This window comes from Dysidea avara, chromosome 3, assembly GCF_963678975.1.
Source record: "Dysidea avara chromosome 3, odDysAvar1.4, whole genome shotgun sequence".
NCBI lineage: Eukaryota > Metazoa > Porifera > Demospongiae > Dictyoceratida > Dysideidae > Dysidea > Dysidea avara.
Window position 1 is genome coordinate 4,770,773 of NC_089274.1, and position 20,096 is coordinate 4,790,868.

Here is a 20,096-nt window from a genome sequence, read left to right on the forward strand (position 1 = left end):
AGGTGGCGGCCAAGAAATGGCTGTGATGGTAGGTTAATGGTAAAAATTTTAATAACGACAATTCAGGTGAATTTTTGTGCCGCTTCACAAAATTTACCTGAATTGTCATTATTAAAATTTTTACCATAACCTACCATCACAGCCATTTCTTGGCCGCCACCTTGGATTTCACATCTTTATGACAATTCAGGTAAATTTTGTGAAGCGGCACAAAAATTCACCTGAATTGTCGTTATTAAAATTTTTACCATTAACCTACCATCACAGCCATTTCTTGGCCGCCACCTTGGATTTCACATCTTTTTTCACCATAGCCTTTCTGAGGGCCGCACACTTTGTACAGCTTGGCTGTTTTGGATTAGATTAGAATTACGTACGCAATTATTTGTATGGGATTCGTGTAGGGATTTTTATTTCTCAAACTTTGATTTGACATATTTCAATAAATACCGCATGGATTTTAATCCAGTAAAGTGCATTACGAAGTACGAAGCACTGACTACGATTAACTGGAACGTCAGCTTGTGAAACATTTATTGAAGGTGTGTAATTTAAGTAGCAAAAATATGTGTGAAAAATTGGTTGGTTGGAAATCGCTAGTTAAGGAAGAATCAGTATAATAGCTAGTTGCCTAAGGCCACTCCAAGTCATACCTTAGTTTCTGGTCACTCCCTAGCCCAAAAAAGGATGTGGGCGGGCGGATGATCAGGACTTCAGAACTATAGACTCTTACATATACAATACACACACAGGGGGGGAAACTGGGGCATTTTTCCCCGGGCCCCAAGGCCCCATGCATGAAGGGCCCCTTGAATACCTGTTTAAAAGACCGATTTACTCTAATAGAGCAGTCAGATCTAAATACTCTAATAGAGCAGTCACAGTATTGTTCAGAGGTGCAGTGTAGCAAGTTTATAGATAAGGAGATATGGTTGGTGAGGGGTAGCTGATGTCATTGTCAGCAGGTCACGACCTTTTTTATTTTTTTATTTTTTTTGGTCTTCAACTTACAGCTTGGGTGAAGTTGTGATTCAGAATGGAAACCTCCTTGCCTCTGGGGCCCCACTTTAACTTTTTGCCCTGTGCCCCTTAATTTCTCTGGGCGGCCCTGGTGATGACACACTGTTATTATTTGCTCAATTTAGCCAGTTCATGTTAGTGTATTAATAATATTCTTATACATGGCATACTAGCTAGTTATGCTTGCATTAGAAAAAATGTTGATGACTAGCTTAAAAACAACTGAGCACAACAATGTACAGCTAAGCACTATAGGAAACATTTAAGCTCTGCTCATGTATAGCTACTTTTGCTTTCCGTGCAAGTGGAATGTCTCGTTTGCTATGTCAGAAATTATCAAAGTTAAGTTGTTCAAATGATCCAAAATGAAGTTTTTGCACACCAACAACTCTTCATTCAAATGTGTTTTCAGCATTTGAATGAAGAGTTGAAGTCTTAGCCCACTATGTGTTTTCAGCATTCTATTCAGTAAACCTTGAGAAAAGTAACTGTTAAAATTTTGAGTCATTGAGTACTCCAGGCTGGTGCTTTTCAGTGATCATGTGGGAGGACTTGCCAATCTAGGACCATACAGTTATTTAATCATGAAAAAAATTGAAGTTTAAGTTCACCAAATATTACCGGCTTTCCAGTCAGTGTGCCATTGTCTAATGATAAAGAAGTTCAACTAGAAGAGTAAAAAAATTTTTTTTCACATTAAACTAGAAGAATTACTAGAATCATTATAGAGGACCACATTTGAAGGTTAAAGCCGGCTATGGCCTATTAGGCTAGTGGTTAAAGCTATGATTATACTGAAGTTACTGGTAACAGAAGCACCTATATAATCAACTAGTCAGAAACGTATTAGTAGTGTGGCATATAATACCTGGCTGTTCTATTAGAGTTAAGGGTAGTACCACTGCTCTATTAGAATCCCTAACTGCTCTATTAGAGTGTATCGATCTTTAGCTGTGTTTAAAAAATCAATGTCCTTGGTTTTCACTGGGTCATGCACACTTAAGTGCTTGTTGGGGCGAGCCCCACACTATAGCTGGAAAACGGTACGTGCGAGCGGCATGTTTACAGACATATACGAGAAAAAACTATCAAATTCCATATTGTAGGCATTCCAGTATCCAAGATTTTTTAATAAAAAATACTCCATATACTCCCCCAATAGAACCTTGGCACAAAATGACAACTCATGTTTAACTTGAGATTGCTCCGTCATCCAAACTCCAATAAGGATGAAAATCGCTGTGGGATTTTTCCACACGCTGATCATCATGAAAATCTTAGTTTTATCATGCGCGTTACATATAAGTAAGTTTTGTGTTGTTTTGTAATCTTTTCAAGCCTTGTAATGTATGTAGAATACTTTAAAACTTTAAAAAATGTACTGTCGGGTGGAAGGTAGTCACTGGTGCTTACTTTAAAGTGCGTAGTTACTTCACTCGGGTTAGCGATTTTCAGCTCCAGAGCAATTTTCTGATGGCTGTGTCATCAGCTCAAAAGTATAAACCACTTCAAAGTTGGCATAACAATGCCGTAATTGAAACCACAACTCCACCTTAGGTATTGTTGCATCATTGTGGCACCTCCACTTTAGTTGTTTACCTTTATGAATTGCTAACTTGATGTTTTTACCAACTTAAGATAGCCATTTGCCTATGGATATACACCATTGTATTGAGAAGTGTGTAGTAGGTGAAACATATTTGCTCACCACAAAGCATACAAAGATTGCTGAGATCCAATAAGACCTGAAGTTACTCTCATTACATGTACAAACTTGCAGCTAGAAGCAACTGCAGTTTCAAGACAGTCCATATTGCTAGATGGCTTCCTGATTCAATTGTGCCATTTTTTCCTGTAAAATGTATGGGGAGCCCCGGAGAAAAAAATGTACCTTTTTACAGTTTTTAAGCACTGTGCATCCCAAAGTAGCTAATTCCAACCCAACATACTATATATTTCTGAGATCGGCAATCAATACTCTATCTATTGAGCATATAAAAAGTCCGTTTTTCCAAAATTTAAAAAATCGGTCTGGAATGCCTAACAGCGATTCTGGAACTCCATAAATTTTGCACAAAATTTTCTCCGTGAATCTTCCATTGGAGAGTTGGCACAATCAATTCGCTGCCATACGAGTGATTGAACAAACGATTGGATCATTTCTAGGGTTTCTGGGGGCAAGGAATGCGATGGCACAGCTAGTTTTCTGCTAAAAATATTTTTGTGTGGAGTTTTATGCCATTTGTAAGATTATTTTGCAATATAGCCACCACAATGTAATGTTCTCTTTGCAAGAAATGACTCAGCACATGTTAGTTACACCAAGGTGAGCATTTGTGTCCATGTAGTTTTCAATATTACTGTGCTAAAAGTCAGCAAATTTGCACCACAAGTAGCTCATCTCTTTGATGCACTATTTTGGTAACTGTCAAGGAGCTGTACATTAAGAGAAAAAATAATCATGTAGCAGCTACAAATCAACAGTACAACTTGTTTTACATGCACATTGTAGTTTTGAGTGGAGGTGACCAGTACAGAGTGGTTGCACTTCACCATGTGTATGCTGTTTTGCCATCCGCAAGATGCTAAATGCATGCAACTATTTAGTGGCTTTCTATGGAGGTGACCTTTATTCAGAGAGTCTTACAAGTAAGGTTACACTGTGGTCCATGTATTAAGGTATTTATAACAGAAAACAGAAGTTCAAAATGTTATTGCAAAGCTGAGTTATAAGCCTTTGTTCAATTTTGCCATTTTTGGGACTTTTTTCAATGGAAGGATATGGAGAAAATTTGCTTATAACTCCACCATCCTATGACGGATTTTTAAAAACTAAATGTTTATGAGATCCTGCACAAGGCTCTGCTAAATAAAAACTATTTCCATTAATTTTAAAATTCTCCCGGAATCGCTACCAGAAACTAAGGTTTGACTTGGTGTAGCCTAATGGCTGGACAGCTGTTCTGAAGTAAGCCAAACCCCAAGGGGTTTCCGGAAACCCCAGAAACTTGCCCCTGTTAGGGTTGGTATTCCCCGAGTATTCGACTTTAGGGCAGTGGCGATTCTAGACCTGACCTACGGGGAGAGTAGGGAACAGCATATAACTATTGTTGTATGGCTGTAATATAAAGTAGGGGGTCTGGGGTTGCAACCCCCAGAAGCTGCAGGATCTTTGCTATTTGAAAGCTTGAAAATAGCCTAAAATTTATGCTATAAACATGAAAAATGCTAAAAACAACAATGCCAATCTATACTGCAACTTTCTCCCAAGATTTCTATGGAATCAAACTATCAATCAATGATATTCTTTCCCTAAATGATTTAGGAAGCATTCTTCAGTTAACACTGACACATTCAATGAAAAACAGTAATTAATAATCTAAGCACATTGTTTTTATACTCAAATTTGTGAGTTTTACAATTATAAGTATATATATATATTTTAAAAGTTATTTTTCAGCAGACTCCCCCTTAAAATTGCCTATGCTTAGGGGCACACATCTAGCAGTTACCCTGAGTATTCGACATTAGGTCACGCATTTAGTAGTTGCCCCAAGTATTAGACTTTAGGCCAGGTAAAGAATAAAATAGTTTGTAGGAGCTTGAATGTTTAAACATTTAGAACCAGGGCAACGGAAGTAAAAAGTACATAGTTTATTGCTGTCAAAATTGTTAACAAAATCATTCCAAAAATAATTCTTGAGTTTGAATTTGATAGTTTGGAGTGTTTGGCATAGGTCAATTAATGGTAAACTGTTCCACAATCTGGGTATACGGTATAAGTAGGAATTCATTACACTGTTTTTAGATGCTGTCGTGTGTCTGAGTTGATCCTGTGGGTCCAGAGTTAAATTCTACAAAGTTTAATATGTTGAACTTTTCAGATGGAAATTTTACTGATTTTATAAAATAAAATAACAACATGATGTCAGCTACATTGTAAATATACATGAGTGGAAGAAGTTTCAGTTTCAAAGGTCTTTTTATAGTTACTGGTGTAGTCGTTAAGGATATATTTGGTCGCCCTCCTTATACTCTTTATAATATCGGTAGCTCAAAATCAAATAGTAAACAGGGCTTCCACAAGCAAGAACAATACATTAAAGTAGATCTAATCATCGAAATATGCAGTTTCTTTCTAGTCTCCAAACAGGTAATTACTAACTGTCTTTAAATTTATAAGCTCTAAAAGTAAAGTTTAGATAGTGTAATCTCCATGATAAAATAGATCTTTACAACTATCAGAGTAAGGAATGGCATTTCTGTTTATAGTATACAATGAATTAAATTTGTTGTGATAACGTAAAAATATTGGAACACTGAAGACGGAGTTATTGTTACCACTCCAATGAGATACTGATGACAAATCATCTTGAAATTCATACATATTGGATGAATGAATAGCAGAGGGAAGGTCATTAATGTAAATTAGAAAGAGTAAGGGGCCAAGTATAATTCCCTGTGGTACACCTGACAATACTGGTAAGCAATTAGACAAACTGTTGTTGATAGAAACACATTGTACCCTATTGCATAGATATGATTTAAAAGAGTGCCAGTGATCCCAGTGTTCCAGATTTTGATGCTAAGAAGGCTGGATATCATTTTATAGCATAGCAAATGTCACTTGCACCTCAGAAATACTGGTAAAACATAAGTACTATTTCTTTAAAAGGCTTTTGCCAACCTTTATAGTAGCAGATAGCTTGATTTGGAGTATTTTCTTTAATGAATAATGAAAAATGACCTCTTGCCTGCCAATTTTTTTGTGGATGAGAAACAAGTAATCAAGTTTGCCTGGCCTTAGGGCATACGTCTATAGTAGTTTCCCTGAGTATTCAATGTTAGGGCATGCATCTACTAGTTGCCCCTAGTATTCAGGTTTAGGGCACGCAATAAGTAGTATTAGCATTAGGGTCGGATTGATGGTTTCCTCTTTCCCTTTAGGTTATGTTTTTCTTGCTATATACAGCTTGGACTACTACTTGAGTCACATTTATAAGATAGAAAAGTAGGGGAGGTGGGTAGCTAGCAGTGGTAGCACTATGGTTAGCACACTCGCATACCACACCAGGGTTCAAGTGCCATCTGAATTTTGTGGTTTGTTTTCATTTTAATGACTCTTCTTTTACTGTCGGTTTAATAGCCAGTAGTGATGGATTAATAGCCTGTAGTGACGGCTTGATAGCTTGTAGTGATGGCTTAATGAACCGACTTTCGGTTCAGTATCCACTGCCTAAAAAAAGAGAAACAATTAGCACATGAATACAAATTTGCATGACCAGAATTTAGAATACAGTGAATTACTACAAGTTCTAGGAGCAAGACCAGGTCGGTAGAATCATTGGCATGATGTGTGGTATGTGATCCACACAGATGCATTATGGTCAGTCTTAGCAGAAAAAAGCATATCTAACTTGTATTGTAAGAAAATAGATTGCCGTTATCCAATTTTTTAATTTTTTTTACAATTAATCAACATATTATAATGACAATAACAATTAGATATATTTTAAGACTGAAAAAGGGACAACTAAGTGTCCCTATATAGGGCCACTCATTATGGGGAAGCATCTGATGATCTGTAAGATATGGAGCGGATTCCCCAAATACACATGGCAATAGAGAAAAAGATAGGGTGCAGCAAAGCCATGCCAAAGTGTTGCTGTAGGATAAAGCACTTTGTTTTGAGAAGAGCTCAGCAAGCCAGCAATAAAATGTGATTGCTTCCTTTCCCATACCCCCAGTTGTTGTAACAAGCAATGGTGTAAAAGAAGCTAACTCCATCTCATGAACTTGGTCACCACATACTCCCTCTTCTTCTGCATCTCGTGACGTCTATAGACAGATGGTATATATTGATACATTGTGGTAGCTCTGTGCGTTTGGGTGAAAAACCCTTACATTGAAAAAGGCACTTTGCTGGCGCCCCCAAAAACCATGAACATGAATGTCAGCCCATTTTCCAATCTATATTATAAGAGTGAAAAGCCGTCTGTCTGTCTGTCTGCATTCCATTTGATGTCACGCATTGTACTCTCGAACCGCTGCGCGTTTGGAAGCGTCTTTGGCATCACGGAAGCGCTGATTATTGAGCTCAATAATGACGCTTTCGAAAAGTTCGTGCGAGCTATCGTTAGTCGTCTAGGGGCCGTTGAAGGAAGGTGTGTAGACTAAAATTCGCTTGAATTCTTTCTATAAACCGCATGCAAACCGCAAGTAAACACCTATCTCAGTCCATTTGTACAAGTCTTTATAATACTAAAATATTGCTGTAACGATGTGGTGAAGTAGATAGGTTAATGGTTTAGGTGCCTGCCTTACGTGCGTGAGGTTGTGGGTTCGAGTCCAGCTGGTGTTAATTTTTTTTTTTCGTTTTGGGCACCTTTTCAGTACACCTTTTTTCGCACTGTACCGCATGTGTTTTTGCCAACTGTACACACGTGATATTTCTAATTCAAATTCATTTGATGTGCTGTGTAAGCATGCCCGAGCATGCCGCCTAAGCGAAAACGATCGTCTACTTTTTGTGCGTTTCAAGCAAAGAGACGCAAGCACAACCAAAGATTGGATCCAGAGAAGAGACGGGAAGAAGCAGAACGACAAATACTGCGCCGCCAGGAGGCTTCAACTGGAGCTACCACCTCATCCAGTGCTAGGTGTGAACTGGACTCACAACAGAGACGACGACAACGTGACGCAGAAGCCCATCGTGTGGCCCGCCAGGACGAAGAAAGAAGATCACAGGAACGGATCCACGATGCAGCTGCCCGTCGACTTGCGCGTGCGGACCCGGCCACCAGAGAAGAAGAACAGCAGCGTGATACAGCTGCCCGTCGACTTGCGCGTGCGGACCCGGCCACCAGAGAAGAAGAACAGCAGCGTGAAACAGCTGCCCGTCGACTTGCGCGTGAAGACCCAGTAACAAGGAGGGAGGAGCAACAACAAGATACAGCTTCCCATCAACAAGCTCGAGCTGATCCACTCTACAGAGCTATGGAGCAGCAGGCTAACACAGCACGCAGACAACAGGTACGTGCAAGCACACACCCAAGCTTTAGGGGGCTTAACTATCAGCCACACAACTTCTTCAACACTACAGATGTAGGCACACTTAGTGTAGAATGCACACACTGCGGTGCATTAAAATTTCCCCAGGAGACCGAATCCCTTTGTTGCTTGAAGGGTAATGTCCAGTTAGAGGCATTTCCACAGCCCCAGTCATTCTTGAGACACCTGTATGAAGGTACAAACACAGCAGGTAAACATTTTCTAGCTAGCATACATAAGTATAATAGTGCATTTCAAATGACAAGCTTTGGCTGTAACGAGATAACTATGGCTGGCTTCAATCCTTCTTTTGGAGTACAGGGTCAAGTCTATCATCGTATAGGTAGTTTAGTTCCATCAACAGGTGAGTCTCCTAAATTTTCCCAAATTTATTTTATCGACAACCAGCAAACTGAAGTAGCTACAAGATGTGGGATAGTTGATGGGTTAAGGCTTGACATAGTTAGGGGTATTACTGAGCTTTTGCATGACGATAATCACTATGTTTAACTTATTAAGGTAGCTAAAGAAATATTTGAGCAGCATGATGAGCCAGCAAATATTAGGGTAGTGATTAATGAGAACAAACGGCCTGTAGGAGAGCATGCTAGGAGGTACAATAGCCCGATGTGTGACGAGGTAGGAGTGCTAATGCCTAATGATAATGTAAATAATAGGGACATAGTTTTGCACTATAGGGATGGGTCTTTGCAGTGCATTTCTGAACTTCATAGGGGGTATGATCCTTTACAGTATCCTTTACTCTTTTCTTATGGCACCGATGGATGGCACATCAACCTGAAATTGGCTAATGGTAGGAAATTGACAGCCATGGTGTATTACCGCTACCACATCATGGTCAGGCAGCAAGTTCCTGTATTGCTTAAGGCTAAAAGGCTTTTCCAGCAATTCCTGGTTGACGCCTGCTGTAAAATTGAAACTGAGCGCTTACAGTTTCTCAGGCGTGAGCAAAAGGCACTACGTGCTGATTGCTACCAGGATTTGCGGGATGCAATGGTAGATGGGGATGGTGACCCCAGGAATGTTGGTCGTAGGGTGATCCTACCGTCGTCATTTACTGGTGGACCACGCTACATGCATGAGCGTCAGCAGGATGCAATGACCTACGTTAGGAAGTATGGCCACCCCGACCACTTTATCACCATGACCACCAATCCTAATTGGCCAGAGATTAGGAACAATCTACTACCAGGTCAAGAGCCTCTGGACCATCCAGACTTAGTGGCCCGTGTGTTTAGGCTTAAAGTGAAGAAATTGTTAGAGATGCTCACAAAGGAGATGATTTTTGGGAAACCACGGGCTTGGCTCTACTCAACAGAATGGCAAAAGGGAATGATAATCCAATGGAAGGCAAGTGCATGCTACTGTGTGGTGACTTCAGGCAGATTCTACCTGTCATTCAAGGTGGCACTAGAGGTAACATTGTTGATGCTTGCCTCAAGCGATCTCATCTGTGGGACGGTGTGGTGGTTAAACAACTACACACTAACATGAGAGTGCACCTGTGTGGGGATGTGGCAGCTGGACAATTCGCTGAAGAACTATTGGCCATTGGAGATGGGAAGTTTCCTATTGACACTCTACCTGATGTTGTCCAGCTACCTGACACCATGGGAACCTTTGTGGATAGCAAGGAGGAACTGGTTTCCAGGGTGTATCCAGATTTGCTCTCTAACTTTAGGGACTTGGCTTGGCTTTCTGAACGCTGCATTCTTGCTCCTCTTAACAAGACCACTCATTCCATCAACATGACTCTGGTGGAGCAGTTACCTGGTGACTGCTGTGACTACAGGTCCTTGGACACCATACCTGATGAATCTCAGGCTGTTCACTTTCCAACAGAATTCTTGAACTCTTTAGAGGTATCTGGACTACCTCAGCATCTTCTCTTACTTAAAGTAGGCGCTCCTATTATTATTCTACGCTCTCTAGATCCTCCAAGGGTTACTAATGGCACTAGGTGTGTAGTTACTAAACTGTCGGCTAACACAGTCAAGGCCAAGATTTCTCACGGTAGGTATGAAGGACACGATATTATAATACCATGCATTCCTCTCATTCCGAGTAACTCGGTTTTGCCTTTTGAATTTAGACGGCTTCTATTTCCAATTGCACTTTGCATTGCCATGACCATTAACAAAAGCCAGGGCCAAACTTTTAAGGGTGTAGGATTAGATTTGACGGACAAAACCTTCACACACGGCATGCTTTATGTGGCACTATCTAGGGTAGGTTCAGCAGATAGATTGACACTTTTAGTTAGAGGGGATTGCAAAACACGTAATGTAGTCTATAGTGAGGTTTTTAGATAGGCAAACACATGCACTTTAGTTAGGTTTGTCTGCTGCTACTGCTGCTTTGTGATATTATGGATCAGCACCTGTGGATGGTGGTAAGGAAGGTATTATGGTAAAAAAAATGTATCAGATGGTTGCTTTGTATATTTATGTATGTGTGAAACTATTTATCTTTTCTATTCTTTTGTCTTTATGCATATCCTGGATGGTTTGCTCGGAGGAGGGATGACTGCAGCTACACAATGAAATGACACAGTCCCGTGGCAGACTGTTCTTCACAACGTGCCCTGGGAGCTATTTATAGACTTTGCAGCAATGATTTGAACTCTTTCTACACATGCATACAAAGCAGAGTGGAGCATTTTTCGGTTTTTCCTGTGCAGCAAAACAAAAGAAAAGGCTGGCAGGTTTTTTCCATGAGCTGTTTTGGGCTGGATGACTCAAAATATTTTGTTTTCATTTATTATTATTTCTTGCTAGCCCCCACTCTGTGCCCATGCTGTTATATTTTATAAAGCCGTTATATTTTGTCATAACAGAATCGTTGTAGTGCAGATTACAGTAATTCATGGTATGTTTGGTTGATGGTAGAATTTGAGCAACTTAAGTCACAAAATATTCCAATAAGAGTGCACTTCTCCACAATTATTGCATTCATGCCAATCCTTACACCACATTGTTTCCTTAGTCTTTTATAAAGTATCTATAATAGTATATTACCAACTGTAATTTCATTTAATTTCCATGTCATTGTACATACTGCCCTGCACGATAGGGCAGGTACTACAGCTAGTTATACTATATGTGCAAGTGCTGCAGTATGACAATCATGTGCACACAACATTAAAGTGCATTTAATTATTTTTGCTAGCTAGCCAAATAGTAAGCTTGACGGTTGCAACTCGGAGTGGCTTCGGCCACTCCAAATAAATTCTCTCCACCTCCCACATCTGGTTACTCTAAATATTCCATTATTCCGTATTCTTCCAGTTATTCTAGCATACTGTCAGGCTCAGTAAAAACCATATTGTATCAGTGTCAGCTCACGTGTCAGTGTGCTGTCAAGTCTGCCCAAATTCACGTTTGTGTTTTTGCAAATTAAAAAGCAAAGTACAAGCATTAAGCATGCTTTATACAGCCTTCTATAGCTGTGCCAGGCATAATTCAAAAATGATTTTACAATTTTGATCTCTTTATCATCATTTAGAGAATGACCGGTTGGAGGGAAGAGGACAATTCCTTTGATGATCATAGTAATGAGAGCCCCAGCAGCCAGGTTTTTGTACTGATGGTGAACAGGTGTTTGTAGTGAACTGGTAGTTAAAGAAGCCTCTCATTCCAAGTTAGAAAATAATGATTGTGACAGTAGTGATTCTCTTTCTAATTGCAGTGTTTGTTTTGCTGTGCCTGGTTTTCTTCACTTTTTATGGAAGAAGTTCTTCAGGATTGTCAATTCTTAGAGCCTCCAGATCCAGTTGATTTGCTGCCTTCTCCAAAACTTCAGAGAACTACTGTGAAGAAAAAGGGAGGACAAGCTGTTTCATCAGGGTTACCTAAGGCCACTCCAAATAAATTCTCTGTTTCCCGTCTTGTACTCAAGCATATTTGCATGTGGGCGGGCGGTCCATTTCCATTATTTCATTAGATTGGTAGCTGTTTAAGCCATTATTATAAACTGTATAAAAGCATGCTTAAGCTTGTTCCTTCCTTTTAAGTTGCAAAAATAGCACAAATGGTAAGTTTGTGCTGACTTGATAGCACTGCTGACGCGTGAGCTGACATGGTTTCAAATGAGCCTGTCAATAACCGGAAAATAATGGAAGAATATGGAATAATGGAATATATAGAGCTGACAGTAACTATAGATGCGGGCGGTGGAGTCATGGAACAGTTATTGACAATATTGATTCTTACAAAGACTTGGGCATTATTTTGGACCACCAACTTAAGTTCCACCTGCATACCACAGAGGTTGCTGCAAAAGCTAATCGATTAGCTACTAGGATTAATTAAGAAATCTTTTGATTATTTAGATTCTGATATGTTGACTAAATTATTTACAGTTTTCGTACGTCCAACACTTGAATATGATAACGCAGTATGGGGGCCTTTCTTTGTACTTGATCAAAGGAAAGTGGAGAAAGTCCAACATAAGGCTACACGTTTATTGCCATCATTATTAAGAGATAAACCGTACGAAGAGAGACTAGCAGCGCTGCAGCTACCATCCTTGGCTCACAGGCGTCATAGAGGTGATATGATACTACTTTACAAAATTATCAATAACTATTTCAATTCAGATTTTTCCATCAAGACACACGGTAGTGTGTCGTGCGGCCCAAGAAGACGGCGTGCCACCCGTGAGTAATATTAACAGGAAGAAAGAAAACGCAATTTTCACACCTATGTAGCTCTGTGATCCCTTACCCGATTGGAACCAAATTTGCTAGAGAGCTGCCGGCCTGTAAGGGGAGTCCACACACCAAATTTGAAGAACATCGCTCCAGCCATTTCCGAGATACGAGCGAACAACATTTCGTTTTAATTTCTTCGTTTTTTTTCTTCTACTTCTTCATTTCGCACACTTCGCAAAATCCGCCATAAAACACGAATTCGTGCTCGGATCGGGCTGAAATTTGGCACACTTAAAGGGCTCATTAAGGCGGATCTGTGTACCAACTTTGGTAGGAATCCGATGAACAGTCACGGAGTTATGATCGATTATTTGCGTAAAATAAGGTCGAAGGTCTGTCACGCCTACAGGGTAAACTCCTTTGAGGAATCAGTTGAAAATTGCTATGTAGATGGAGCAACCATCGTAGGAGTGCCTTTTTGTGGTTTGAAAGGAATCGGGATAAAAACCACGGAGATATGACACAAAACCCGACCTGTGTCAAAATTACGCGATCGATTTTTATGAATAAAAACTATTAGTTTTCGTGTCTATCAGGCAAACCGCTTAGAGCAATGAGCTGAAAATCAGTATGTAGCTGGAATAATCATCATAGAAAGTCCTTGCAGTAGTACAGAAGAATTGGATTACAAACCACTGAGTTATGATTCGAAAGGCAACTACGTGTAGCAAATGCGAAATCGAGATACTCTAATAGAACAGTCACCCTAATAAAGCATTCAGCTGCATTTATAATTTACTCAATTATATTACATTGCAAATTATTCTGTAGGGAATTCAGTTACAAACAAGTCACCCTGTAGTCAGATCAGCCAGAAGAAGGTACCTAATAGAGAGTTCAGCTACAAAGAAACCATCATGTAGAGAGTTCAGCTCAAACAAATTGCCCTGTAGAGAGATCAGCTAGAAGAAGTTACCTTGTAGAGAGTTCAGTTACAAAGAAACAATCATGCAAAGTGTTCAGCTACAAACAAATCACCCAGTAGAAAGTTCCGCTATGAACAGATCACACTGTAGAGAGTTCAGTTAGAAACAAGTCATGTTGTAGAGAGATCAAGTAACCTTGTAGAGAGTTCAGCTACAAAGAAACCACCATGTAAGAGAGTTCAGCTGCAAACAAATCACCTGTAGAGAGTTCAGCAGAAACAAGTCACCCTGTACAGAGATCAGCTAGAAACAAGTCACCCTGTAGAGAATTCAGCTACAAACAAATCACCCTGTAGAAAGATCAGGTAGAAGAAGTTACCTTGTAGAGAGTTCAGCTGCAAACAAATTCCCTGTAGAGAGTTCAGCTAGAAACAAGTCACCCTGTAGAGAGATCAGCTAGAAACAAGTCATCCTGCAGAGAGTTCAGCTAGAAGAAATTACCTTGTAGAGAGTTCAGCTACAAAGAAACCACCATGTAGAGAGTTCAGCTGCAAACAAATCACCCAGTAGAAAGTTCAGCTATGAACAGATCACCCTGTTGAGAGTTCAGTTAGAAACAAGTCATCCTGTAGAGAGATCACCTAGAAGTATCACCTTGTAGAGAGTTCAGCTACAAACAAATCACCTGTAGAGAGTTCAGCTACAAACAAATCACCCTGTAGAGAGATCAGCTAGAAGAAGTCACCTTGTAGAGAGTTCAGCTACAAAAAAACCACCATGTAGAGAGTTCAGCTGCAAACAAATCACCTGTAGAGAGTTCCGCTAGAAACAAGTCATCCTGTAGAGAGATCAGCTAGAAACAAGTCACCCTGTAGAGAGTTCAGCTAGAAGAAGTCACATTGTAGAGAGTTCAGCTACAATGAAACTCTCATGTAGAGAGTTCAGCTGCAAACAAATCACCCTGTAGAGAACTCAGCTATGTACAAACAAATATGCCCTGTAAAATATCAGCTAGAAGAAGTTACCTTGTAGAGAGTTCAGCTACAAAGAAACCACCATGTAGAGAGTTCAGCTGCAAACAAATCACCTGTAGAGAGTTCAGCTAGAAACAAGTCACCCTGTAGAGAGATCAGCTAGAAACAAGTCACCCTGTAGAGAGTTCAGCTAGAAGAAGTCACATTGTAGAGAGTTCAGCTACAAAGAAACCACCATGTAGAGAGTTCAGCTGCAAACAAATCACCCAGTAGAAAGTTCAGCTATGAACAGATCACCCTGTTGAGAGTTCAGTTAGAAACAAGTCATCCTGTAGACAGATCACCTAGAAATATCACCTTGTAGAGAGTTCTGCTACAAACAAGTCATCCTGTGGAGAGATCAATGCAGCTAGAAGAAGTTACCTTGTAGAGAGTTCAGCTACAAAGAAACCATCATGTAGAGAGTTCAGCTGCAAACAAATCACCCAGTAGAAAGTTCAGCTATGGACAGATCACCCTGTTGAGAGTTCAGTTAGAAACAAGTCATCCTGTAGAGAGATCACCTAGAAGTATCACCTTGTAGAGAGTTTAGCTACAAACAAATCACCTGTAGGGATTTCAGCTACAAACAATCATCCTGTAGAGAGTTCAGCTACAAAGAAATCATCATGTAGAGAGTTCAGCTGCAAACAAATCATCCTGTAGAGAGTTCAGCTATGAAAAGATCACCCTGTAGAGAGTTCAGCTATAAGAAGTCACCTTTTAGAGAGTTCAGCTACAAATTAAAGCAACCACCATGTAGAGAGTTCAGCTGCAAACAAATCACCCTGTAGAGAATTCAGCTACAAACAAATCTCCCTGTAGAGAGACCAACTAGAAACAAGTCATCCTGTAGAGAGATCACCTAGAAGTATCACCTTGTAGAGAGTTTAGCTACAAACAAATCACCTGTAGGGATTTCAGCTACAAACAATCATCCTGTAGAGAGTTCAGCTACAAAGAAATCATCATGTAGAGAGTTCAGCTGCAAACAAATCATCCTGTAGAGAGTTCAGCTATGAAAAGATCACCCTGTAGAGAGTTCAGCTATAAGAAGTCACCTTTTAGAGAGTTCAGCTACAAATTAAAGCAACCACCATGTAGAGAGTTCAGCTGCAAACAAATCACCCTGTAGAGAATTCAGCTACAAACAAATCTCCCTGTAGAGAGACCAACTAGAAACAAGTCATCCTGTAGACAGATCAGCTAGAAGAAGTTACCTTGTAGAGAGTTCAGCTGCAAACAAATCACCCGGTAAAGAATTCAACTACAAACAAATAGCCCTGCAGAGAGTTCAGCTAGAGTCAAGTCACCCTGTAGAGAGAATCCTGTAAAGAGCTCATCTACATACAAGCAGATCACCCTGTAGAGAGTTCAGCTACATTTCAAGTCACCCAGTAGAGAGATCAGCTGCAAATTATCCTGTGGGGATTAATTGACATGTAATAAATATATGCAAGAGTTCATAATATAATGAACTCTTGATATATGCATTATATGTATATAATTTGTACATTTACTGATAAAATCAGAATGAGTTAAAGTATTTATAAAATCTGCTTCATCTTTTTCTTTTTCCTGTGATAAAGAAAAATATATAGGTTAAAAAGTCCCAAAGCTGGCCATAGGCCGGCTTTGGGGTATACAAATACAAAAAGAAGTGAAATCTAATCAAAAACAGCCAAGCTGTAAAAAAAGGAGTGCGGCCCTTGAAAAGGCTATGGTGAAAAAAGATGTGAAATCCAAGGTGGCGGCCAAGAAATGGCTGTGATGGTAGGTTAATGGTAAAAATTTTAATAACGACAATTCTGGTGAATTTTGTGCCAATTGACCAAGGGGCACCAAATTCACCTGAATTGTCGTTATTAAAATTTTTACCATTAACCTACCATCACAGTCATTTCTTGGCAGCCACCTTGGATTTCACATCTTTTTTCACCATAGCCTTTTCAAGGGCCGCACTCCTTTTTTTACAGCTTGGCTGTTTTTGATTAGATTCTATATACCTACTCTGATACCACCATAATTACAAGGGGATATCAGTTTAAGCTTTTCAAATGTCACTCAAGATTAAACTGTCGATCAAAAAAAATTTTAATAGGTTAATTAATAATTGGAACGCTTTGCCTGCAGTTGTAGTCAACGTAAATTATTACTTATTTGATTTGAAATTTACTTTTGTATAATGGTTAATTGTATATTGTGTGCAGATCCGGTATACAGGCTGTGCCTTTACCGGTACTTAATTTAATCATAATCATAATAATCAAGAGAGTCTGGCACTCCCCAACCACCTACAACTTTGCCTGTTTGTGCCCCTCCCCTTGCCAGCTCCTGGATCCACCCCTGCTGATGATATTGCCTGGTTTCTCTGGTAATTGAAAGATAATTGGATGGAATAGATAAGGGAATTTGGTTGTGAAGTGCTTTGTAAAATGTCTGCAGTCTGGATATCTTATGTCGAGTTTTAAGTTCAGGCCAGGAGAGATGTTGGAGCATAGAAGTAGCTAACTAAACTGTATCTACTGTAATCTTTCAATACCCATCTTGCTGCTCTTCTTTGAATACTTTCAAGCTTATGTACATCACTGTTATAAATAGGGTCCCATACTACTGAAACATATTCCAGTTCCCATGCTTGAGCACAAATCTGTCCTGTCCTCTCAAGTCACACGTACTGGGAAATCAAATTGGAAATCGTGTGCGTTTCCTAACCCTTTTATGTACACTAATATCTATGGTAATTCGTAAACGAATTTATATGGTTATTCGTTGCCGTTCGCTGACATCCAACCTGAAAACCTCTGTACTGTATTTTTCCAAGTGTACAAAGTGCCATGCACTAAGGCGTGATTATTAGTTTTGCATCTAGTTTATGTATGTGTATGTATGTAATTGAATGGGTGTACAGGCTTCTAAGCCTCATCCCAAATCACATCATAATCAAACTATGTACTAATCCAGTCTTTCTATTTATTATGATGCGGGCGGGAGGGCATTACCATTAGGCCATTATATTATTAATACACTGATGTACAGGCCTTGTCCAAATTCTCCTTCTTTCCTCCCACAAATTAACATTGGTTTTTAGTTGCAATCGTGCTCTATCGAGCTAGCAGGATTTCAGTTGACTTGAAAAACAGTCGAAAATAGAATCCACTGCAGTAATTTGCCAAGGAAACAACACAACAGACTCCTGGCGCACTGTAGCGTTAATTAAAAACGTCATCGATGACGGTTTGGTATCACGTGTTCTTCTGAGGATGGACAGAGTAAATAATGGCTTACCATGCGGTAGCCAAAGAAGGATGCGGGCGGTGGATGAGAAACTAATAAGGCAGGTTATATAGAGCCGGTACCGGTTACACTGTTTTGCCGGCTATTTTGCCGGCAGTGGAGGGTATAATACTTAGAATGTTACGTGCATTAAAAAAAAACTTGTACAAAAAACCTAAGAAAGCGAAAAAAAAAAGTTGTCTAAGCAAGGGTTCGAACCCGGGCATCCGTACTCATAAGCAAAGTTTGTAGGTGGGGACTATGGGGTGCCATTTGTCTCAAAACCCCAAAAATTGAGATCTAAACTAAATATCGTCGATATTTACTAAACATCGACGACATTTGCTAAATATCGACGACATTTAGCTAAACATCGACGACATTTGCTAAACATCGACGACTTTTGCTAAACATCGATGATATTTACTAAACATCGATGACATTTACTAAACATCTACGATATTTACTAAACATCGACGACATTTACTAAACATTGATGACATTTGCTAAACATCGACGATATTTAACAATTCATCTGTTTTTGCGTTTTAATTTTCTGCGAATCCTTCAGTATAATAATATTATGGGCGCTTATACTTGTAAATACTAATTGCTGATTAGCTGCTTGTGACTGTAGATGAACCATCTGTGGTGCTATGCGTGACTCATTAGGCTTGTTTTCATTCGGATGAGTCCACGACCTTTAATGGAAATAATTGCTGCACATTTATTAAGATCAATGTTGCTGTCATCGGCGACGAGAGGAACTGATTTCATCTGTGACTAAGGATGTGAGGTATGGAGTTACCTTTTCAGTTGTAAATGTGACAACTTGTAAACTGCACGTATTTCACTTTTCATCACTGGGTGCCAATACGCTCGGTGACAGCATTATTGAATATAGCATTATTGAATATAGCATTATTGAATATAGCATTATTGAATATAATGCTGTCCGCTGTCACTGGGAGTATAATTCGGCTGAGTATAATTATTTAGTTGCATGAATCAAGTAGTGTTTTATTTAGTTGTTTATTAATACTTTACAGGACTGTAATGCACCTATCAATGTAATTCCTGACTACCACTGATACGGGCTGAGGGTAGGGGATGGTGGGGGAATTGATCGCTAAATTTCTCCGACAGTGGGGATCTATCTTCACTAAAGAAATTCACTCAGACTGCAAAGGTGTGTGCTTTCAGTTTAATTAGGAAGGAGTGTCTCAGGTGCTAGCTACTACGTTCGTACTAGAATCCTCTTGAACTAACTCATCACTAGACCAACGCCATACAACCGTACAAATCCCCTCCTAGCCCCGGTATTCCCGGGGGTTACAAGTTGAGACTTGGTCGTGGTTTGCATTGCCAGTACGTCCCTACTAGGTGGGGAATTGTAATTTTCAGTGATGCAAATTCCTACCTTCCCCACCTCAGCCCATATTAGTGGTAGTCGGGGATTACATTGATAGGTGCATAACAGATCAATACACAAAATTAATCTAATAAAATTGCTTGTTGTAATATTCATATGAATCTCAGCAGGCCACAATTTGAGTGCTCTTGTCAGACTGGTACTTTTTATTTAGTCAAATTTTCCAACCAAACGATATAATATGGACTTGCCTGCAAAGATGAAATTCTGAGATCATTTCAACTTGTCAACTAGCTACATACAAGGGTAGTTCCAGAAATTTGCTGCCTGGTCTCCCAACTCAAAGGTAGAGCAACTTGTTAAGCTTGATTGTCAGTTGTGCATTATTGGTTGAATGCTTTTAATTCACCCTCAAGGAATTTTAATATTGGTAACTTAGATCAAGATACTCTAGTAGAGCAGTCAATATTAAATTACTCTGATAGAATCATCAACATTATAGAGAGGCAACAGGGATAATTGAAGAATTTTATTTACTATAGAGTCATCGGTATAATTTATTTTATAGCAGGTACAGTGGAACCTCTCTTATCCAGGTAGTCTGGTATACTGTCCTTATCTCAGAAGTATCTGTAACTAGCTAATATAGTAAAGCTAACTGTTTTGCAATGTTACTATTGCTACTATACATTTTAGTGGGTAGAAGGGGAAGTCACTACAGAGCATTCGTGGTCACTCCCCTGGGTTGTAAATTTTTTATCACCTAG